The sequence below is a fragment of the Corvus kubaryi genome, unplaced genomic scaffold (assembly GCF_017639235.1).
Source record: "Corvus kubaryi isolate FWS band 111438036 unplaced genomic scaffold, C.kubaryi_AGA036_p1.0 37334, whole genome shotgun sequence".
Lineage (NCBI taxonomy): Eukaryota > Metazoa > Chordata > Aves > Passeriformes > Corvidae > Corvus > Corvus kubaryi.
In genome coordinates this window covers 13,469,936-13,494,396 of record NW_024581108.1, presented here as the reverse complement: position 1 = coordinate 13,494,396, position 24,461 = coordinate 13,469,936, and the positions used below count along the sequence as shown (strand labels likewise).

Here is a 24,461-nt window from a genome sequence, read left to right as displayed (position 1 = left end):
AAAACAATTAAATAAAGTATTAACATTTGCACTCCTTTATCAGTAGTTCCAAAATGAGATAGTAAATAAAGTTGCAACCTAATTAAACCATATTCATGTTACCGTATCTATTTTTTACCAAGTGTCCTAGACAGCTGTACCTTACAAAACAGATATCAGAGATGTCTAAAGAGTAAATTCTCATTAGGGAGGTACTATTCAGCATGCATCTTCTTGTACTCATACAAAAAATGTTTAAAATGCAATTTTACAGCTCCTTTTGTAGCAAAGTACAAATAAGTAAAGCAGAATAAAAATATGTTTCCTGTTCATTGCTAGCATGAGATATTTCTCCAGTGACCAAAGCAAGGGAGTCCCACATGGAATGCTATTATTTCTGTCTTATCATCTCACAGTGAGATACCACAAGTCCCAGCATATTAGGGTTTTTCTTATCTTCCCACTCTAGTGGTCATGTGCCTATATCAGAGTCCCAGATTTCACTCTAAAACAGAAATGCTCTTGCACTCAATTTAGGGTGTGAATTGATTCATGACTCTTCACAGCTTGTGTTGCTGGTACAGTTTCTAACCTACTTTAATATCATTATCTAATAGCAATAAGAGATTTTGATAGCATAAGCAACAACTCAGAAGCGTAACTAGCTCACACAACAGAAATTTACTGGAAAAAAACCTGTATTTCAAGCACTTAACCATGGCTGCTGTTTCAAAAACCTGTGACTGGCACCTTATTTCATCCCCAAACATGTCATTTTGACTCATTCATCAAAAGCACTTACTTCAGTCTCAGGCAGCTGCAAAACCATTTGAGGTTATCTTGCCAGAGAAGGAGCCTTCATATCCTGCTTGACTTAAAAAGCACCTTTGCTCTTTACATACCGGAAGGTAAATACACTATAAAAATGCCAAGGCCCACCACAGTTCAGATATTTGAGAGCCTCATGAAGAAAAGGCACACAGAGAACCTGAGTAGATGCTGCCCATGAACTTTTCAAAGAATGCAAGAACATAATTCTTGCGTCGCTGAGGTGAGCAAGTCATCAGCTCACTCCTAATTCATTCTGCTCTTAACAAGCTTATGGAGCAAACCACTACAGAGAAATGTGTGCTTTAAAGAGAGACCAACAGCACCACCACACCCCAGCCATGCTGTGAACGTTCTCAGGAGACAAGAGCTATGCATGGCACTGTGTAGCATTTATTATTAACAGTAAGCAGCAGCAGCAATATAATTAAAAATTCCTCTCATTTCTTTCAGTTTGCAAAGCAAAGGATGAGCAGATTTGAACAATGTTCCTAAGGATAAAGCAAATACCCAGTCAGACTCCAGAGATGGGACCTTCTTAGCGAATGTTATGTTCGTGTTGAGATCTCCCTGTTCATGAAGATAGGGGGTCCTACCAGAAATGATAACAGATGCTTACATTTACCAGCATTAGCAGATGCCACTTTATTAAAGACAGCATTGGAATGAACTCCACGAGTTTGAATTTCATAAAGTTTGTTAAGGAAATATTTTTGAAAACAGAGAGAGAAACTGTGTTCTAATGATGTTCACATGTTTCCCCAAAGAATGAAAGCTGATATGTGCAGGCGTCGAAAGCATTACATTCTAATTTCATTACAGTGGGGGAAGGTACCTAGAAAAAGCACAAAAGTAAATGCTGTTGACCTCCCTGACAAGAGGCTGAAAAGGAACCTGCTCTGGGAAGCCAAGACTTTTTGCCTCTGTAACAACTGGGTAGGTGATGGCTGTCTTGGAAAATTTATGGTATCATATTATTTATAGCAGATGTCCTCTAAAAGCAAACAGTTTTGCTTTATGCTCCACAAATCTTATGGATAATTGAACAATGTAATGTGGAGGCTCAGTATTGCTGCAAATATCAACATAATTTTCTAAAATTGATTATGAGTGAAAAGAGAAAAAAAATGTCCTGATACTGATCCAAGGCTCAAAGATAAAAGGTTAATCAAAACAAGACTTTTGTCTGTGCTTTCTAGAAACTTGTTGTTTTAAGTGGAAAAGGTAAAAGTTGAAACTTTGTATGGAGCCCACTAATTAAATTATCATTTACCCCAAATGAGTCTTGCAGTTCCAATAAAGATGATCAGATGACAAAATAAGCCTTAAGTAGCACAAGCAGTTATGGTCATAGACCTATAACCCAAGAGTTTATTTTGGATATGTAACTTTTTGTTCAGGCGTAGTCCTACTTGCATCTCTTACTATAACTAAGTGAAACAAGTTCAAATGATCAATTCCATTTTCTTAGTGGAACCCATATGATAAACTTCTTGTTCACTTCAGCTATGGTGCTTTTTTCTTGAGAAGGCATTGATGAGCTGCATCTTGCAGAAACAGCATCATCTCAAACCATTTAAAAGATTCAAGAGCAATTAAACCCGACATAATCCCATGGAAAAGTTTTATCAATAGAGAGGATGGATTAAACAGGAAGCATCACCTTTCAATATCAAAACTTTAATTTCTGATGTTAAACTCCTTCCAGTTTCAAAAGATAAAACTTGAAGCCCTTGGATGTGAACAAAACTGCTGTTGATGGAGTGTTTGTTTCCTTCATTTTTCCTCTAATTAGCAAAGTTGAAGATGGAAATAAATGAATTTTTTGAAAGTAAAATAGAAATGGACAGAAAAAATACATCTGTGAATTTGCTGTTCATTATGCAAGGTTTGTAAGAATGCATATTTCAAAAAGAAAGTCATTAAAGTAATTCTGCTGTTCTGTTTTGCAGGTCTTCCTGACAGTTTAAGCAAAAAAAGGGTTTAATCTCTCTGGATTGCAAAAACAGAAACCCCTGACAAGGACAAGAGATTGGCAGAATTCGTAATAATATATTTTTACTTATGTCACATATTTGTAATTTCAAGGACATGATTCACAATGACCCTATTGTAATGTTGCGTAGGCATTGTTCTACACTGATTTGCATTAATATCTACAGAAGAGTTTTCCTCTCCTAGTACTGCTTCAGAGGATATGCTTGTCATTAAAATTCTGGTCAAAGATGTGGGTTAAAATATCTCTAACCTTTACAAATGTATTATGTGGCACTACTGACATAGCTTTTATTGCAGATAAAATCTATAACAAATCCTGTGTGTGACAGGAGAGGAACATGATTTTGTATTAAACTCAGATGATAGAGATGCATTCCTTACTTGTACTTTTAAAATGCTTTGGATATAGTAACAATGAGTTAGGCTTTCTACTCCATTGCTGTTAGAAAGCCATTAAATCTATTCTTTTCTCTTTTTTTTATTTTTCTGCTTTGGTGCTTTAATAAATTCTTCTTAAACTGTCTTTCAGGAGAGGACATACAAGAGTGGAAATATTTCACCTCACTTCCAATCTTGGTTGAATACATCAGAAGTAAACAAGAAATCAGTTTATTAGGATGGACTATGTAACATCCATCAAGGAAAATCTTTTATAACCTACATTGAACACAGACCAGGATCCTCTCCTTCTGTTTCCTGACTTCGATTCACATGTCTAAAAAGGTCTTACATTAATGCTTATTTCCCCAGTACTTTTTACACATTCCACTGTATAAACTGTATTTTGAACATCACTTGTCTCGCCCATACATGCTGTAGGAAGGTAGTGCTTTCCCCATTGTTATAGTCACACTACTGTAATCCTGGATATTTTTCAGCAAGAAGGTTTCATCAGTTTGCAAAGTGAAGGCATGCATGGAAACTAGCATTTAACAGACATTATTCCCCAATATTTTTTTTTCTGCAACAAGACTACCGTTCTTGCTTATATCAACCAGGTCTGATTCCACCCTTGTTGCAAAAGAGTCGTTTCCACCAGATAAGTTGCCAGTTTCCTTTGGTAGTTATATGGGCAAAGCTAACACAAACATTTTACAACCAGATCTAGCACTGTAACTTTGTCCTTAAGAGAGGTGAAGCTGTCATCGTGCAGCTGGAGCAGAGTTCTTGCTGCGGGCTGAGACCTAAATACTGCAAGTTTGTTGTTCTTACCATGTAGAGCTGGAGACTTGACTGGCTTATGATGTCAAACACACTTCAGGATGAGTCTGTCCTAATGAGCATAATATAGTATGGTCATCCATTCCACAGCATAGTTGGGATCTGTGTCAGAGCTTGTGACCATACTAATGCATTGTCCATATGGTTATATAAATACAAAAGCTTACTGCTTTTTATTCTGTTTTTAAAGGAAACAGGGTCATATTAAGTGATTGCTGCTGCTTCATCTGTCACGGTGGACTCACAAAATATATTTGAATCTCATATTTACTGGTAGAAAGAGCAATATCTGTGTTAGTAGGTTACCTTTAACTTCAATGTCTTTTCTTTGGGAAAAGGAACTAGAAAAGGGGGGAAACTTAACCAAATAATAAATTAAATTAAATTACTAATAGTGATTATGGCATTTTTAATTTCCACCCCAGGGACCAGAGTGAGACAAAGGGATACAGAAAGTATATCTGGAAGTGAAATCCAGTGCCAGGACTCTTCAGATCAGTCCAAATTGGTTTGTGTGCATTGAAAAAATCCTCGCAAGGGGAAAGGAGTATTTCGCTCAGATGCTGTCCGATCTCTGGATCTTTGATCCTCAAGCACTTCTCTGTCCTTGTACAGCCCCTAGCACCTTGGATATCCAGGAGCACTCTAGGGTTGTGGAGTAATTAATTGCACATGCAGGGAGGAATAAACTCCGAAGAGTTTATACAATTGTCTTCAGAACCTTGCAGAAGCAGTCCTTATTGATAGTAATGAAATCACACAAAATTTTGTTAATTAATAATGCTCAGTGATGAAAGGGTGTGGGGAAGAGAATCAAACAAAAACCAATGAAGAGATGGCACTGGAAGTTACAGAATTACTGAATTTAGAAAGGGATGAGGTGTGGGATTTGGCTGATTAAGTTGATACTCTTGAGCTTGAAGGTTCCTGATGTCTTTTTCCACACAGAAGGGAGGTGTTTTGAAAAGGAATTCTCAGTCTGTGGTGTATCAAAAATACATGTTGCTCAGCACTGAGGTGTTGTCCAGTGTGCTCTGCTCACCTCTGCTAGCATGGGACAGGGCTGTGCAGAGCTAGGAGAGAACCCTTCAGGGCACTCAGAATGCAAGCAGAAAAAGTGAAAGCAAGCACTCCAGTGTCTTTAACTGCTATGCTCTTCTTATTTAACCCTTCCTTCAGTGCAGCAAGAATTTGTCACAGGAACTGGGTACTGGATATTCAAGTGGAAGACCCAGGATACGGCCCACCACTGAGTTGCCATCTGCACCTCTCCACTCACTGCAAGGCTGCTGAGTGCCGGCACTGCTACGAGCTAAGGAACAGGTCATGATAACAGATGCTTTGGGCCCCACAGGTGGGTAGTCAGTTCTTCCCAGTGCCCTCTCACAATTAATGTTGGCTTGTAAAGTCTTAAGTCAACTTCTGTTCTGGTGAATCCCACGTAAGTATGTATATAGTTTGACGTTCCGATTTAGACACAGCAGAATGTACACTCAGTGACTCATTTCCTTGTCTGAAAGAGTGTGAATTAAAATCAAGAACTCTCAAATTATTTCAGTGTTTCAAGTCATTTCATCGACAAGTTTTCAACCCCTCTCAGATCAATTACTTAGCCAGAGAACTGAAAAACAAAATCTTTGTAAAATAAAGTATTTTACCAGTGATAGCAATGTTTCTTCTTTGAAATGTCTCTTTTGAGAGTGGAAAGAATTTGAGGGGCTTCTTGATGGAAAGAGGATTATTTAGATAAAAGGTCCCCAACCCTGCTTTCGAATTTTCTCTGCAATTCGCTTACTTAATAAGATTATGGAAACAGATACCATTTTGTTGTTGTTGTTGTTTTAAATTTGTTTAATTTAGTCATGATGCTAAATCATTTCCAGAATTCTTCATGCAGTAAAGTAATTTGAGATTTTCAGAGAATAGTCATTGAGGCCTTATCTAAATACCAAATTCCCTACCTGTAGAGTGGAAATCATAATGCCAAATCTATTTTTTGGAGAAAGTCTAAAGTTTGGGAAATTCTAAAGAAAAGTGTTGTATGAAATGTATACATACATAATATTTGTATTACATTTCCAAATAATTTATTTATTTAAAAATACATAATATAATTATAGACTTCCTGATATTATTTCAAATTATATTTATTAACTCTATTATTCATATACATTTTAATATCAAAAGCAAAATCCTGATGAAAAATGCCCAAAAGGTTTCCAATTAATGTTATTCACTTATTGTCAGGTTCTACCACCACTGACAGCAACTTCATAGAGATGTTAATGAATTTTACATGATATTCACGAGAATGAATGTCTTTCTCATCAAATAAGATGTACGAGGTTCTGGCCAGAAAAGTGTAACTGAGTTTGCAAAAATGTTAAGAGGTAGTACATTTCTGAGAGAACAATTTGCAGTGTGCATGGAAGAAAGCTGATAGTACTTTATTATGCTGTAAATTACATAATTTTTCTCCATATACTGTATTTCTAGAGAAATAGGAGAGGGAATTTGCCTTGGTTTAATGCCTTTTTCAGGGGTACTGGACACAGATGGGTACATTTGTATCAGTCTAAAGTTTTGTGTCAAGGAAGATAAAAGTCGCTATAAATAAAATTCCACGGCATTTCAGTCTTCGCTCTTACAAAATGCTGGATGAAAAAAGTCACCAACAACTAAAATAAAAACCAATTTTATTTCATTTTTCTTTGGTAGAAACAATTGCAGAAAAATATTGCTGAATTTCTATTTTTGGCAAAAAAGTAGTTTTATTTATTAATTATAACAAAGGTTTTTGTTCCATTTTCTACTTGATTCTCTGTAATCTGTTTCCTTTAAATACAGTCTGTCTTTATAGCCACAAGAATAAATACAGCCTGATTCAGATGTGTGACATTCCATTGAAGTCAACAGAGCTGCCTTTCTATGACGGATTTTTCTTTCCATCTCTGTGTCATATGTAGTCATGTCAGTGTGATTCAAGACAAATGAGCTCTCCACACAGGCCAGATCCTGACAGGTACTGAGTGCCTGAAACTCAAACCAGCTTCAAAGGAAGCACTCATTACCTCCTGGAATATCTGCCTCAAAATACAGTATTTCCTTGTATTTCTCCATAATTACCCTAGGAAATACTTCGAATAGTACAAATATTGAGTTTAGCCAACTGCCAGAGCCAGCCTTAGTGGTCTTGGATAGATCTGTGACAAGTTGCATTTGGTTCTTTTTTGACACCTTTTTCTCTCCTTTTCCTTCTCTACCATGCACACACAACAACCATTTTTCATGTAACTGTGCCCTGTAAACCCAAAATATGTTTTAGGGGTCTTTTGGGGGGTAAGATATAGACTTGCACTGTGCACAAAGGCTGAGTCCACATATGTGCCTCTGTCTCAGCGTTTTTGGGGCAGGTGATATCTCTAATCCCCAGAATGCTTTCTTTTTGCAAAAGTGGAACCTGGCTGCCTCTAGCTTCATCAGCTTGCAGTAGTCCCTGTTATAATAAAGGAAAATGCCAGCAATAAACCTATGTCACCTGCTCCAGGAATTGAAATGTTCCTCTCCTTTCCCAGCCATCCCACAGCAGTCGATGTTCTGGTCTGCGATTCGTCCAAGATCAATTTTTCAAAAACCTGCTAGGTACATCCGGTAGTGCTTTATAAATTACTCTTGTTCTTGCAGAGGAAGTTTTGGAGCTCAACCCACTACAACAGCAAAGACCTGCGTTCAGCTATAGATAAGGGAGAGAAACAGAGCTGGGTTATTTCAACCTGAGCCAGGACTGGCAGAGGAGAGAGTTCTGCTGTGCAGTTCCCTAGCTTGAAACAGCACCTACATGACATGACTGAACCTGTCCTCAGCTTCTTTCAGCTGCTCAGTGCTGTTGCAAACAACAGCACCTTTGACAATCCAGCCCAAAATAATCCAAATTACATTTGCCGGGGTAAACATTTCTAAGGCTTCTGGATGTGAACAAATGGACATAATCCTCCTTACCCCTTCCCAGTTTTTCCAAAGACACGACTTGTCTGCATAAATCAGATCTGCTGAATAAAGTGCCAGTACTGTAATAAAACCATGAATATTAATAACAGGACAAAGCATACGACAAGGTGTCACGAGAGAGTGACACAGTAAGGAAAAGGTGGATAAGCTTTACACTCTTCATGGAGTAATTTCTTTGCATTACATAACCCAGTGGAAAAGGCTAAAGTGATTGTTTAAATTCAATCTTCAATATTGCTTCTCTGCAAAAATAAATGTGATGAATTAAAAAGTAAGACTTGCATGAAGAATAGGTTTGCCTGAATTCCTGAGCAAACAGAAAACTAGTCCAGAAAGATTTCTTTAAAGACCGATCAACTAATTTGTTTGACCTTATTAACTCTTCCTTAGCAATTTTGTTGATTTTTGCCCCTCAACCCTTTGCTTCAAATCAGCTTCGACGCTTATAAGGAATACAGTTTGGTAGTATGCAAATCACTTTTAATGAAAAAGAGCTTCCTAAAGGCAGCCAAAGAGCTGAAAGAAATTCATCCAGGTGCTGCCCAAACTGTTTTCATTCACTTCCAAAAGGCAGGAGTTGGGTTGCTAAAACAAGTAGTGAGAGGAAGTAATAGAAATACTTCAGGGAACAAGAGTCCCTGGTAAAAAAAAAAAAAAAAAAAAAGGTTGCTAGATTTTCTATTCAAAACTCCTGGGATGAGATTCTCAAAACAATGTCAGCATAGACATCAAATTGTCACTAACTGTAATGGTAAACGGGTATCAACATCCATTAGCTGCTTGTTAAAAAGGTCCCAAAATAAATGTGTTCATCTTTGACATGGCAAACACAGCACTGCTCCTGATACTCAACTGGAATAAAAGACCACAGATCCATTTAATTAATCCATCTTCTCTGGAAACTTGCTGTTGCTTCTTCACAGGTGAAACCTCAGTTCAAAGGTAAAACGGAAGGTTGGGGGCCCGGCCTGCCCTAGGTGACCTGGATTGCTCTTTGAAGGAATTGCTCTTTCTCTCTCTTCTTTTTGAGTATACAGATAGTTAGAAAGATGAGGCTCCTAGTGTTGTATTTAAATTAAAATTTTAATGTCCGGTTTTATTAATATACTACAGGATTAACAAGAAATTAAAATTCTTAGTCTTTAAAAATATCTTTTTATTTACACCTTTGGCCTTAGCCCCATTAAATAAATGTTAGAATCACAGAATGATAGAATGCTTTAGGTTGGAAGAGACCTTAAAAGCCATCTAGTTCCAGCCCCATGACATGGACAGGAACACCTTCCACTAGACCAGATTGCTCCATCTAACCTGGCCTTGAACACTTCCAGGGATGGGGCATCCACAGCTTCTCTGGGCAGCTTCTCCCAGGAGCCTTCTCTTCCCCAGGCTGAAGAGCCCCAACTCTCTCTGTCTGCATAAGAGAGCTACTCCAGCCCCTGATCATCTTTGTGGCTTCCTCTGAACTCATTCTAACAGGTCCATGTCCTTAAGCAGGGGACCCCAGAGCTGTTTCATTTGTTTCATTTTAATGCCTGTGGAGCTGCTTTTTAACCATTAATTTTAGGTACTGTGTACAGTTACACTGAAATTACTAGAAACAAAATAGGAAACTAAAGATTAGCCCTAAACATTTCAAGAATCAAGGTATGAAATGGGAACATTCTCAGCTGAGTGGTATTTAATATACTTGATCATCATACTTTGCTGAAATTAAATAGCAAATCTCAAAATGGTGCTTGAGAAATGAACATTTCATATCCTAAAGTACTACATTGGTAACTGGGGAGAAGAGAGGAGACTGCTGTCTGTTGTTGGTACAAATATTATTGTGTTCACTTGACTAATCTTCTGTTCTTCTGCACAGACCAAAACTAACAGACTCTGTTGAAGGGGGATGAAACAGGGAAAGAAACAACATGAACTAATGCCAGGAAAACACCAAAAGTCTCCAAGTGAGTCAGTCACTGAAAACATCTATCTGTAATGTTAACAGATCTATGTTTTCAATTGCACAGACAAAGGTGAGAAAGTGGTGAAGTCATTAGGCAGTCCTGAGCTGCAGAAAAGGCCCTGAGACACCTGGAGGGGGGGACTTGGTGCTCCAGGGAAACAACTGGGGATGCAGAATCTGGAGCAGGGCGAAGAGCTAAAAAAGGTTTACAGGGGAATATGTGGGGGAAGCCCTGATGCAGGTAAGGAGGCAAAGACCCATGGAAGATGATTTAGATTTTGCTGCCACTGAAAAAAGTCTGAGGGAATTATCAGATATCCAGTTCACTCCTTGAACCATTCCAGCAATTAAAGGCAAAACCACTAATATATTTATGGAGAGAAGAGACACTGGATCTTTTATAATGACAATAGAGTCACTCTTTTGTCTTGTTTGATGACATTATATCCTAAGACACAAGTGGAAGAAGCCTCAGGTAACTTTGAAAATGTAGCTCCACTTACACAAAAACTCACTGATCCCTTTCTTTCATGCAGTTTAGCAGATAAGATTTGTTGCAGTTGGTCATTCAAAAAAAAATGTGTCAGAGCTCTATCAAATGTTATGTGATATCAATCAGTGTAATCAGATGTGATGACTACAGTACTAAAGAACTCACTGTGAATTCTGATAAAAAATCTTGAATACTAGTAGATAACACTTCTAAAATAGAGGGCTTCTGAAATTTTCCTAATCTTGGTAAAACAGAATCCCACATAAAACAAATCAAACGTCTTGGATTTTTTATTTATCATTCATCATGCTGTTTCTTAATATTTTTTCTTGCTGAATTCATCTATATACAAACAAGTTTTCACTTATATATCTAAATAAGAAAAACTTCAGGCACTTTAGAAATTTAACATAATACTTGTTGCAAGAACTAGCCAGCCCTCTGAGGTGGATAATCAAGACAGAATAGATTTATGAAAAGAAAATCAAAATCTAAAATTATTTTTGTTTTAAACAATTAAAAAATATGTGCATTTAGTTTTCATAGATTTATGTAATATTTGTTTTCAATTTGCTTTTAAAAATATTGGAAAGTAGATAACAATATAATTATGAATAAACTTTCCCCTATTGCCTTTTTTGTTTCTGTTATGATGATGCTTATGGGTGGACTTGTTACATAATCTTATTTGGAAGTCTGTGGTATTATACCTTATTCTGTCACCAGATATTTATGGTAGTTTTTCTTTCCCTAGGTGGTGCTCCTCAGAGTCCTTTCCAATGCTCAGAGCCTCACAAGACATAAAACTGTTTCTCAGGGTCAATTAGCATAATTATGTGGAACACAGTGTCTATGTGAAAGCATTCTATCTTTAATATGGAGATATCCTGTGTTATTTTTATTTCTTCTTTCCTGTCTTTTCCTGCTTTCTCTATTCCATACCTCATTTTCAACCATTTCTTAGTTTTACTGTATTAAAAAAACGGTTGATTCTATTATTCCTGTTTAACTAATTAAATTTAATGAATCCCTTGTTTGGCAATTTCTTGTCTTAGTCTGGTTAAGAAATGTATTTTGTTTCGTTCTGAGCAGGGTAACAGACTGGCACCAAGAAATGTGTTGAGGCCATTTATATGCAGATTATCTGCTGTCCTGCTTCTTTCACTAGGTGCCATAAATTAACATTCATATTTTGCTACAATTTTGTCAGGTTTTTTTTATTCATTTCATATGTATTTAATCCCACATCAGCCTCAGTTCTTCTGCAATATGTGCCATATTGTAGCAGCTTTTTGGCTGCCACTGATGATTTTCACATTCCTTTAGTGTGAGGTTTTAATTCTGCTAACACTTTTGTTAATGAAATACATTTCACTTAATGGAATTAAATGCATAGTCTGTCTATTGCTCATTACACAATCCAGTCTTAGAGTCTGGATTTAAATTTCACCCTTCTTCCATAAAGATTATGCACCACATTTTGGCCTAACAGGCACTCTGTTCTTTGTATAAAGTGTGGGAAAGCTGTCATTACAAGTAAAACACCAGTAATTGTTTCAATGTTCTCTGAAATGCTTTATTTTATTCCTTTTTCTTCTGTTACTAAATATGTTTAAAATGCATTTTCTTTACGTGGGGTTTGGAAGTCTGAACTCGTAATTTGATCACCTACAAACATCACAGGTAAACCTCAAACTATCCAGAACATCCTTTTTTTCCATATTTTCAAAATATAGTATGAAACTACTTAAGAGATTATCTCTAAATTAAGAAAAAACTTATGTATCTGCAAGCACACAGTAAAATTAAAGTCATACAGGAAAATTAAAGTCATACAGGAATTTATCAGTCAAATAGTTTCACACTAGGCACCAACTTTCTTTCTTTTTTTCTAGATTGCACATTTTGTGAAAAATCCATGGAACAATTTTTTTCAGTTCAATTTTTGTTGAGATGTGGATTCTTGGTGAATTCCCCATTCATCACCTAATATCTCCCCAGAGGGTTAAATTTGAGCCTCTTCCAAGCTAAAATCTGAAGATTGGCTGCTGTTCAGACAGGTTGTTTCTAAGGTGATTAATTTTTGTTTTTTATGAAGATTTGGTAAAAGTTGGGGTAAAAAAAGAAAAGCCTTTGGAAATTTCATGTTTCCTCAGGTAGAATTCATCTCTAATTGGATTCTTTTCTCTCTCAGACCTACAGAATTTGTGATTCTCTGCAAAACAGCCCCTTTGGACTTACGACAGGTGGTGGGAAAGCTGGGTATCTGCCTCACAAGATTAAGAGAGTTTTGTTTCTTTGTTTAAATTAATAGAAGGACCTTTTTTTAATTATTATTATTCTTTCTGGGATCTACAACTTCCAAATGAAAATTAAATCTTCTCCCCACCTTTGCTACTATCAGTGAGTTTATCTAAGCAGAAGAGTGAATATATTACCATAGTTACTCACCTGAGACAGGGAAAACAGGGTCCAAAACTCTCAGGCAGCTGCACCATTGCTGCACCACATTTCTTCGCCTCTACAAAGAGACCTGCAAGGGATCAAAGGCTTCCTTAGAGCCTTCCGTGGCATCTACACCACTTTATAAAAAGTTCTCCAGTTTAACAAAGCAGCTTTTCTCAATGAAATTTCTTCAGCCAGAAAATCTCTGACTGCCTTGGACTCCTTCAAAGGCTTCATTTAGAGGGTCACCAAGGATCTGATTTCCTCAACTTTTCTCCTTAGGAAACCAGATCATAGGCTCTTCATTCTGGAATTAATAAGCTCTGATGGAAGTGCTTCAGGTAGAATCTTTTGATATTGGTTATTTTGAATGTTTGGGATTTAGTTACAGCTTGCATATGAATTTATGATAAGTTATAAAAAATCCAGGATCTCTTATTATATCTGAATGTATTTGTTTGCTACTGATGTTCACATCTGCCTATATTGAGAACAGGAATAAACAAAAATAGCACCAACAGCATTACATTGGTGTTTTTGCATATTAATCTAACTTTGTAGGTACTGAGTTATATCTGCTGGACTTTCCTTTCTGGGATGCAGCAGATAATGTGATAGCCAGTTGTTAGAAGGTATTTGGCTTTTCTGCTGTTATAACCATGATTGGTTCTTTTCTGCTTTTCCATTGTCTAATCAACAGAGAATTGTTAACAGGGTGTACAATTGCAGAGCAAGGATGTTCAGGGGGGATTTAAATAAATCAAAGGGACCTCTTTTATAAGTGAATCAAAATCAAGCCTCTTGTAAAGTTAAAAAATGTTTTCTTGAATTTCTTTGTCCATTTTCTCTAATCTTTTCTACAACTTCTATTCTCTCTGCCTGACTTGCTCTGTGATGTCAGTCATGGCTAAAAGTTAATATGCTTTTCTCATTTCTTTTGCTCCAGCAATATTTTCCTGGTAAACTGCACTCTTGTCTTTTCCTGCTGCATTATCTTGCTCCTTTCTATGTTTCTTTTCTTTCTTAGTTATCTTGGATGGAGTGCCTAACAGATTCTGTACTGGATGCTAAAATAATTGTTGTATCTATGACATAATCTATCCTTATCAGACAGGTTTCAAAATGAAGGGTAGAAGTGGGAAGAATGCACAGTGCATCTACAGACAGCATATTCTGAAGCATGACAGATACACCGTTGAGTCTGCTCGGGTCTTCGGCACCACCAGAGACACTGATTGGCACTGAAGAAGGGGGAGGGAGAAGACACATGACAGGTCACCGAGTTCAATGGAATATATTACAGAAACTGGGAACAAAAGATGAAGAATCTCTCAAGTCTAGTCTTCTAATTGCATAGGCAACCAGGTGAAAGGACATCTTTAATAGAAGAATCATTCTCCATTAAAACACATTTAATTTTTTTTTACCCCTACTACAGCTATTGGGAGTCTGGAAAATTCACTTTTCTATGGTTGAAATCCTCCCTGCATTTCTTATCTAAGCATGAGCTGCTTTTCCATTTGTCAGCCTCGTTCTATAGTCTTAGTCAACTGTTTTCCAGTCTGGTGTCTAACAAATACATTTACAGACTCCAGTCATATCCTCTTTCAGCTTTTTGCTTAGTCAGACAAAAGCAGCAAAGTATTTTACTCTCTTCCATGAATGGTGACTCTCCAGTCTGCCAGCCACTGCAGTTGCACCTCCTTGCAAATATTCCAGTTTTTGCTTATTTTCTTGATTCCAAGTGACAAAGACCATGTACAGAATTTCAGATAAGGCCATACTCCCAGGTCTTTACATGGCATGAATATTCTTTTTTTTTTCAATTATTACAGAAAAATGTACTACCGCATTTCATGTGTGTATAAAATATCCAGATACTTGTATTTTATATAATCAAAAAACCCACTTATCCTCTTTTGTAAGGACTTTGTTTCCTAGCTTACTGGAAACTATAGATTTCATACCTCTTCTCTTCATGGCTGAATCTTAAAAAAAGATTGATTGAAAGACCAATTTTTGAGAATTCCTGCTAGTAAATTTCCAGCAGTTTGATGCTGCTTCTTTCAATGCCACCTGTTGCTATCTATCCATTAGACAATCTCTTATCCACTTTACAACTCTTCTCCTAATCCCCTGGTTCCTATGTAATGCTGTATCATATGCAGCACAGATATAGATAAGATTTATCACAAATCTTTTGTTTAGAAAATCAGTTATCTTATTAGAGAATGATAACAAATTCACTGGGTACATTCTATCTTTAGTAAATCCTTTTTGTATGTTATCCCATTTTCCATTTGCCTCCCTGTCTTCAATTACTTTTTCCTTCAAAATTTCTTGTAAAGCAACTGAGGTCAAACTAATGGGTTTGTAGCTGATAGGTCTCCTTTTATAAATGGATAATACATTTGCTCGTCTCCAGTCAGCCAGTATCATGTCTGAGCTGCTTCCTACCAGGACTGGGATTTCATGTTCCCTTTCTTGTCAGACTGTGGAATGGACTTTATTTGATACCTCTCCCTGTCCTGAGTACACTGTGCTTTTAGTTTTGCTTCCAGTTTGGTGATTTTCTGTCATCAAAACTTCTTTCCTACTATTTATCCTCTTTCCTCTGAAAACATACATGAAGTAGTACTTAATTGTAGATAGATTTTCTTTACTTCTATTAGCTCATATTGAAGACCCACAGGTTTTTTGTCTCATCTGAATGAAGATTGTTTTCCTCTTTGGTTAAAAAGCCTTTCCAAATTGTAGCTCAGTTTGGCTGCTGACAATTTTCACTTTACTTTGTATTTTGACCTCTAATACACATCTGTCTGTTGATCCATCTTTTTGCTTTCATCCTGTGATTGCATGTCTCTAATAATGTTGAAGGGGTTCTTTCTCTTCATGGAATAGTTTGACCACTTTGCCATGCATTCTCTCCTCTCCATCAGCCACACATTCCACATATTTTTAGCTCTTTTGATCTAAAAAATTTCCAAGGGTCTTCCATATTCAAGGTCGTGAATAATCTGGTCTGTCTAATTTTACCAACAAGATCTTTTAGGCTAACAAATTTTGCCCTTTGAGCCATAAAGCCTTATTTTTATTGATTATCCCATTGCATGTAAATGAACTTAACATACGATCTGCTTTTGGACCAGTGTTCTGATAGTACCTGTACTGCTTATCAGAAGAAAGAGGGTGGTAGGCTCATCTCTTACTGGCTAGTGACTGCTTGGTAAACAGATGCTTTAGTGTGGCCCAAATGTATTCTGTCTGATGCATGCCATACTTTCTTTTTCCTTTCTAATCTATTAGATTATTTGAAGGCAGTTACACAAGTTTACTCACTCTTTCTTCAGATCTTTCCTGAGTAGCTTGAACACTTGAACACTTGGTCCCTTCCTTTACCTTCTCTTTCCTGATCATCCACCAGTATTTCCTCAACCATAGCTCAATTTTCATTGAGCAGATTTGTTTCATTGAGCGGATTGCTTCTTGTTGGGTACAGCAAGAAGACATGAACCTCTACTAAGGTTTCCATAGATTTCTAAAGGTTCTTTTTCTTTTAAATAATGTGGACCTCAGTCCCATTTTTTTCCATGGATATTCAGCCAGCTACTATTCCCACAAGTCTTCCCTTTTTAGGCATTTTTCCCCTACCTAAAATGAAATCATTTAGTCTAATAATCTTTGATTTATTCCAGTGGGAATTTCTTAGCATCGTTTCCCATTGAAGAAAATGAAATTTAAAAAAAAGATCCTTCCTTATTCCCAGCAGAATACATTTTTCCTTTTCCACCCACATCTTCCGTACTGAGAAATGACCTCACATCCTGCTCTGGGGAATTGATTTAGTGACAGTTTATTTGTTTCTGATTAACACAGGCTCCCTGTTCAAGCAGACACTATTTTTTCTTAGTCATTTTGCCTTCTATTAACAGATGATCCTTACTTTTGTAAGGATCTTACTTACTTCCCTTCTCACTAACTTCTCTACTACTTGGATTCTTGTTTCCAACATTTTTTTTCTGGAATTAACTTTTCTACTTCCTTTCTACATACTGTTTTGGTTTTTTCTGATGTAGTTTTTGAGTTTCCCAGATGACAAACCTATTATTTCACTTTCCTCTGTTTCCCAGATCGCTCCACTTGTCATATTTTTACAGACTTGCCTGACTCACCAGTCTCCCCTGAGGTATCTCTTATATGACCTCTTGCTCAACAAGTGCCCATAAATCTCCAGTTGCCCGTTCGTTTGCTCTTTCTTATACCACTTCCTCAAATCCACATCTTAATTCAACATTACCTCCAGGCACATCTCTAGTAAGGTCTTCTCTTGATGAATTTTAGCAGATGACATTGCAGGCATACATATCTTTCCAGAGAATAAGATACACCCTACAGCTTCTGAATCCAGTGCACATTGTCCCTGGGAATTTTACTTGTACGTTCCCCGGCTGTCTCAATTCCTTACATAGGCTTTTCCTCTTACATGTACCTTTAAGGCAAAATCCCTTTCACTGCTGGATTATTTCTTTCTTTTTCTAGGATTCCCTGTTGCTGGTGACATACAGGTTGGTGGGACTGAATAGCTATGCCATTATCAGCTTGGATACTGCAGCACTGAGGAGTGTATTGCAGGGTACAGAGTAATAAGAGCAAATTTGGTTGACAGTCCATCTTTTTCAAAGCCATCTATCAACCAGGAGGCTGCTTTACACAGCTATGATATACAGGTTTGATATTGGGACTAGACTTCGGAGTGCCCTGCTGGAGTCAAATTCATCTGTTATTACCTGGTGAGCAGTCACTGGAAAAAGAACAATTGAGAAAATAAGAAATAAAATTTGGGGTCCAATTTACAAGTAAGATACAACCAAAGAACATAGTTGAGAAGTTCTGGAGAGTGTGCAGGGAAGGATGATATTTCAGTCAGATTAAATACTTATCTGGGTAAGTACTCAAAGAGACAGAGTCTAGTTGAAGGATCCTTCCCCTCTCATAATAAAATAATCAAACTCCCAGACTTCCAGTGAACCAAGAGCATTTCTTAGAGGAAGCACTTTAAATGGTACAACAATAACTGTGTCATATAGCATGTCTTAGAAAACCCAAATATATCCTCCATTACTTTTTCCAATGTCTATAGGATCATTTATCTGTAGCAAATTTTACTGTAAATGTGATATTTCCAGGAAGCAGTTTCTCATTAGATTAAGTATAGTACTTACCCTATATTCTGTTCAGATAAAGGCACTATTCTGGATTCTGTGTTACAAATAAATGTTGGGATCCTCAGAAATGTGAAATGCAACAGACTCATGCTGGACTCGGCTTGATCTGCAAATGAGCAAGAGACAGACTTTAGCCGTGGTTGTCTTTGTAGACAGTTTCATTCTATTTATCTCTGATCAAGCAGTATTTTACAGTAAGACATGCATCTTACAAGGCAACGTTTGAGTCTTTTAAGTAATAATGCAGGCCATTATTTCCCACCAAATCTCACCAATGAATAATGCTCAAAGAATGCAATTGCATCCATTCCTGTTTTCAGATGTTGATGAAAAAACACATGACTAGCCATTCTACTATCTTTTCATGACTTTTGGTCTAATTTCTGATCAGAATGAACCCATGCAGAGGTTCACAAAATTCTGTGCCATGGTGTACAAAGAACTTATTTTAAGTACTCTGAACAAAAGAAACAAAGTTTAGTTCAGGATCTTCTTGGATTGGATGCAGGTTCAAGAGGGTTGAACATACTCTCATATTTCTCTAATCAGCTTAAGTACTGCATTTAAATCAAATCAGGAGTGTGCAACAGGTAATGTTTGTGGTATTTATGGTAATAAGGGAGAAATTCTGAAGTGGTTGAATGCAAATTTTTTGTCTCTCTTTTGTCTTGATAGATTTTAGATAACATTGAAAACACTGGCTGAAACACACACCATTATCCTGTTAGTGACCTTCCCGCACAGCATGCTTTGAATGCTGCCATCCCTTAACTATTTCAAAGACACCTGTACACTCACAAATAATAAATCTGTCACGGCACACTTGGAAATATCCCATCTCCACGTGTACAAGTTACTATGTTCAAAATATTTCTGTGTTTAAAATCGTTTAGCAGGGTTTACCAGATTTATAATCATTTGAGACTCGCAGTCCAAAACCCTGGGTGCGCGTCAGGCTGAGTTATTAAGTGTTTGTAGAAATCTGATCAAATGGACCATCATAAGCTGGGGGGAGCAGGGGCGGGGGTGGGGGAATCTGTTTTAAACCCGACCATAATGACAGCTTTCCTCGTCTTACGGCTGCGACATGAAGAGGGAGCTGTAGCTCTTCCGAGCCGCAGCGCTGCCGAGCCAGCGCACCCAGCCGAGCGCCCCGCTCGCCGCTCGCCCTCCGCGCTCTCCTCCGCTGCCCGCGCTCCTTCACTCACCCACTTACTCTTCCTTTTTTTCCCCCCTCTCCTTTTCTTTCTTTCTTTTTTTTTTTTTTTTTTTTTAATCCCTGTGCCCCTGTGCCAGTTAATTTAAATGTATCTGTTCAAGTGGAGATAATCCATGCAAATCAGAGGCACTGGCTCCCAGTGCTCGATTCACAAAGAGAACTCAGCTTCAGGAGGTCACTCGTTCACAGCTGCTCCTCCCATTATATTTTTCCCTTATTGCAGAACTACTGCATGTATACAGTGACTGAAAGGACTCAATTCACTGCAACTGCTGCCTGGCTTTACTTACAACTTTCTTTAAAGGGGGACTTACCTTCTATCACTCTTGCTAAGGTAGGAAGTCTGATTCTTCTAAAGACATGTAATGCCTCCAGTGTTTGCTCTTTATCAGATCCCACTATAATGATGCATATTGTTGTCAGAATTAGGTCCTAATAGATTTGCACCAGGTGCCTGATGCTTTTATTACTTGTGTGTATAGATAAACTGTTTAAACAGCTCATTTTCTGTTTATTTATCCAGCTATGTATCCTCTACCCCCTGGTTTTCTTTTCCTTTTCATAATAGCAGGTAGGATCTCAGTGCAGTAGCTTTCTAATCTCCAAATGTAGTCTTCAGCCAAGTTTGTATTATGTTTTAAAAATGCTTTCTAATGTCTGTGTAAGTAAATGCAGTGAACTGTACCCCCACAAAAGAAAACAAGAGAGCTTTCTGGCCTGAAACCTTATTAAGGTGCTATCTCTGGAGCAGAACAAACTGCTGAAAGGTTTTAAACAAAAATAAAAAGGTCACCTTTTACTTTGCAGTGTTGTAAACAAGGAAACTGCAGGCCTCACTGCAAATGGGCCTGTCATAAATTTAGACCACAAGATAAACATATAGTTAGTAGAATTGCCAGCAGAAGTGATGAAATCAAACCCTCACTATTATCTGTTAATATTTATTGTTTAGAAAGGTTGAATAGGCAGTGCTTGCTCTGCAAACAAAGTGCAACTCTGAAACAACTATTTGAATGTGATTCCTAAAAAACTCCTTAAGAAAGGAAAGTTAAGTCACTACGTCATTAGTTACGTTCTAACTTTGAGCATACATCACTTGAAATACTGCACTAATACATCTGACAGCACACACTGGTTTTGTGAAAGCAGACAGTAAATCTTGCATTTATTAATATATATTCTTTGAATATATTGTCGGAATTTAGGGCTGATAATAATTATATAAATAACTATATAAACAACTTTGGATATGTTAAATCACAAGTAATGGATTTGAAGACTAATATATTGCAAAAATTAGAATTTTTCTGACTTGTACTTGTCCCACAGTAAAGTTCTTGTTTGTTGTTTTGCACAGCTGGATTTAAAAAATGACAGCAATTAGATTTGGAGCCACCCTGCTTTTGTATAACTTGCTATCTAGCATAGTCAAGTTAATCAAATAACAGTTCAGTGAGGCTTCAAACAGAGTTCAAAATGAAAATTTAGTTGACCAGCCAGGACAGAGAGATATTCCCAAACATATCCTGTCTAATTGCTTCAAGAACACTTGAGTCATACATTTTCATTTTACCTTTCTGGATTAGATATTTTTACTAAAAATGCTTTAGGAGAGTATTTTCTCTCTATATTAAGTATTTTAGTGCCTAAAATGTGCATCTTTTCTCCTTGATATACAGTCTGCTTTTTGAAAAGAAAATTCATTCTGATTTTGGAGTACAGTAGAAACCTAGAGAGCCTTGTCATTGTTAGCATAAAGAAGACATCTACACAAGTATTACTGTGCAGAGGGCAATCTTTCTTTCTCTGGCATTTGTAAGGTTACTGTACATAGAATTTAGCAGATAAATATCTTTTGCTTCATGGCATTTTGGAGATCCCATTGGTATGCATGTTACCCTGTGAGGATGGCAACTGAAAAAAAGAAATATGTTTTATAGCAGTGTGTAATAAAAGCCCTTCACAATGATGTAAGTGGAGTCTGACCTTTCTTTCTTATCCTGTAATTAGAATTTTTATTAACTCTTTCAAGTGCAGAGTTTTCTGAGTAATATTAGAGAGAACAAGCACATATCTAATGTCGGTGAACAAACATGTATTTTTGACATATGAATTTTAAAAGTAAAATTTGAGAATCCTTTCTAGACAGGAAAAAACAAATACATTCTTCCCAGAAACTCAACTTGCTCCACACAAAAAAAATTTGATTTACAGAAAAGAAGCATTTGATACAGGCACCCTGCATCCCTCAGAAGAAAAAAAAACAGAAAACAAAAAAGGAGGGGAAAAAAGAAAGCATTTCTAAAAAAAGACCTCTTTCATTTTGTGAAAGAGAGGGGAAATGCATTTTAGAGAAGTGAGCTGAACTTAAGGAAAGACATTAAGGATCTTTTGTCTGACTGAATCTCTGGCCAGGGTAAAGTTGGGAAGTAAAGGTGATCCCTGTGGAGTTTAGCAATATACAGAGATGAGATTAGATGAGTCACCACTGGAGATATGAAAAAGGCCTTTCCAAGAAAGACTTTTTGTAAGTGGATTAAAATGTTGCTGCAGCAGACAGCTATTTCCTGATTCTTTTCCATCTTTTACCCAATGACCAATGTCTCACAGGGACAAAAGTGGTCCTTAGTGAGTCAGCAGCAGCAGTTCATACAGTTACTTCCAAATTATGTACTCAAGTTTCCTTTAAGTTCACCAGGTTTACTTGACACAACTCAGTTTAATTCCTTGATACACCGAATTAAATGAAATCAAATCAGGCTGAAATGAAATATTATCAAGGCCTCTGAACGTATTTTCAGTGAACTTTCAAAGGAGTGAGACCCTATGTTTCATTTCAGGCTAACTTATGTCATGGAGTTTTCTAGACAAGATTGTCAGTGACCCTCTGCAGCCAGTTCCTTTTTCCCATTGGTGTGGTTCCTCCCTCTGCCTCTGCAAACCTGCCATTGCTATAGTAACTCAATCAAACCTCTCTTCTAGATAAGTTATCTGGTACTCTGCTATACTGTGCCTTGCAGCAGGATCCACAGGACGTAGTAAAGCTCGTAGCTGGGTACAATGCAGGGTTCTTACTCCCATCAGGCTCTTTTCTGCTGGTTTTACCATCTTAAAAGAATGCTTTAGAGATTATTACTAAGTTCCACCCAACTTCTTGAATGCCTTGGCTTCAATTTTCAGCTAAACAACACCTTAGAAGTATTCTATAGAGGAGGAAAAAAAAAATGGGAATCCTAAAAAGTACGTTGTAGAGCTTTTGAGAAAATACATAGCTAAAAATACGAAACTTAATTGTCAACAAAGTCCTCAAGGATTCGTTATTAGTATTTTCTATAATTGTGTAGAAAGACTATGTTCCCCACAGCTTCTCATCAAATTATGTACACAATTATATCATATTCTCCTTTTTTATTATTGCCTTGTGCTGCAGATTATTAAAATGTAATATTGCAGAGTACAGACATCGCATATCTTTTGCAGATAAAGTGTGCTTACACCTCTAGGGGTTAAAAGCTGAATCAGATCTATAACTTGCCTACTGACAGCCTTTGAAGTTGCTCCTTGTTTGTTTATTTATTTATTTGGTTGGTTGGTTGGTTTTCTATTTATTTATTTTGGTCTAAAGATTTGGATTGACAACCTTTAATATGTTTGGAATTCTTCAGCAGATGTAAAATGCTTGGTAATGACTGAAGTTAACCTGAGGCTTTATATATCCACCTTCCCCAGGAACTGCACTAAGCTTTAGTAAGAGCTGAGAATTTTATGCAAACAACTATTCTCATGATAACTCATTCTTCTGTCCTATCTTGCTCTCCTTATAATTTCTAGAGGTGTTTTAAGTCAAGTCAAACTTTTTTGCTTCCCTCTTTCCCAAATACCTGTTCTGAGAGTCTAAATGAAAATTTTCACAGATGAAATGCACAAAAAGAGAAACTGATAAAAAGAAAATAAGTGGAGTGGAAATGAATCTTTAAATGGCAAGTCTGTGAAACACTGAACATGGTTATCTGACATTATGTCAGTGAGAGTTATCTCTTGAGGAGAAATGAGCAAGAGCAGTCCACACGGGAAAAGTAATTCTTGCTTTACTTCTGTCTCTTTATTTGGGATAGCTTGAACTGCCTCCCACTTTTTTATTTTTCTCAGTGTGAAAAGATTAAGTATTAGAAATGCAGCCAGTAGGCATCTGACTCAAAAGCAATGCTCATTTGACCTTTGGACACAAAATATCTAATGCAAACGAAAATCTAAGCAACCTCAAAAATCACTGAGTACAAAAATACACAGAATGTGGGTCAGTAGGAATTCAATACTTTTAAAAATGAAAACAAAATAAACCACTGAAATCACTTGGTTAGATTAACATTTATTTCTCCATTCCACATCAGAGTATCAGATGCTGCATTTTTGTCCAGTGTACCTGAGGCAAAAGATCTGTGGCAAAATTCTGCATTAGTTTTAACAACTGCAACTGAAAGGTTTTGTCAAAGAATACAGGGAAAAAGGAGGGTAAAAGTTCCTTGATCAATACAGACATAATTGTCAAAAGCTAGGTTTTATAGGAGACAAAGAGTACATAGGAATTAAGATGCATTTAAAGTGTGTGATGCTGCCACTTCTTTGTTTAAAGGTTACACTCATCCTGTAAGGAACTTCATCCCTCCCACTGTTTTAGTTCTACTGTTTTAGTTGGGGGGTAGTTGGTTTTTTTATCACTGGGGGAATGGCACGTGAAAATGCATGAGTGTAAATGGATAAAAATCCCTCAGTCACTAGACACTATTTCTTACTTCTCTTCCTGCCAAGTTATGAAGGAAGAAGGCAGAAAAGACAAAATTTATTCCATATGAGACAAAGGACTGAGAGAGGGATACAGGTTCTGTCTCTGGAGAAATAAGACGAGTCACAACAGGCCTCTGGAGCCAGGACTTTGATATCTGACTTGCCCCTGCAGAAAAGTCTGTGACTAGAAATTTTGCTCTAAGGAAGAAGATGCAATACTTGTTAAAGTCAAGTAACAGTCCCCGTGCAATTTTTGTTCCTTGTCTTTGCCATGGCTATGCTACATGAGTTCACAGAACAGTAATA

General features: G+C 37.0%; 1 protein-coding gene and 2 long non-coding RNA genes across 4 annotated transcripts in view; 2 read left to right on the top strand and 1 right to left on the bottom strand.

The window, feature by feature from the left end:
- Positions 1-24,461, bottom strand: part of LOC121665726 — a 64,338-nt gene that overhangs the window by 5,935 nt on the left and 33,942 nt on the right. Inside the window, exons 2-4 of one of the 2 annotated variants that reach the window (XR_006016473.1) lie at positions 18,149-18,257; positions 12,933-13,014; positions 7,288-7,759 (exon numbers count right to left, since the gene is read on the bottom strand). This is a non-coding gene — a long non-coding RNA (uncharacterized LOC121665726). Of the gene's footprint in view, positions 1-7,287; positions 7,760-12,932; positions 13,015-18,148; positions 18,258-24,461 lie in introns of those variants that run through there. The other variant, XR_006016472.1, reaches the window with a different exon arrangement.
- On the top strand, positions 25-4,418 carry LOC121665727. The gene is made up of 2 exons (XR_006016474.1): positions 25-2,851; positions 3,335-4,418. It is a non-coding gene; the product is annotated as an uncharacterized LOC121665727 (long non-coding RNA).
- The window catches only part of ADGRL2 (adhesion G protein-coupled receptor L2), a 384,708-nt gene continuing 379,806 nt past the window's right edge, over positions 19,560-24,461 (top strand). The window contains exon 1 of the mRNA XM_042030361.1: positions 19,560-19,704. The gene's annotated coding sequence lies outside the window, so the exon portion shown is untranslated. The remainder of the gene's footprint in view (positions 19,705-24,461) is intronic.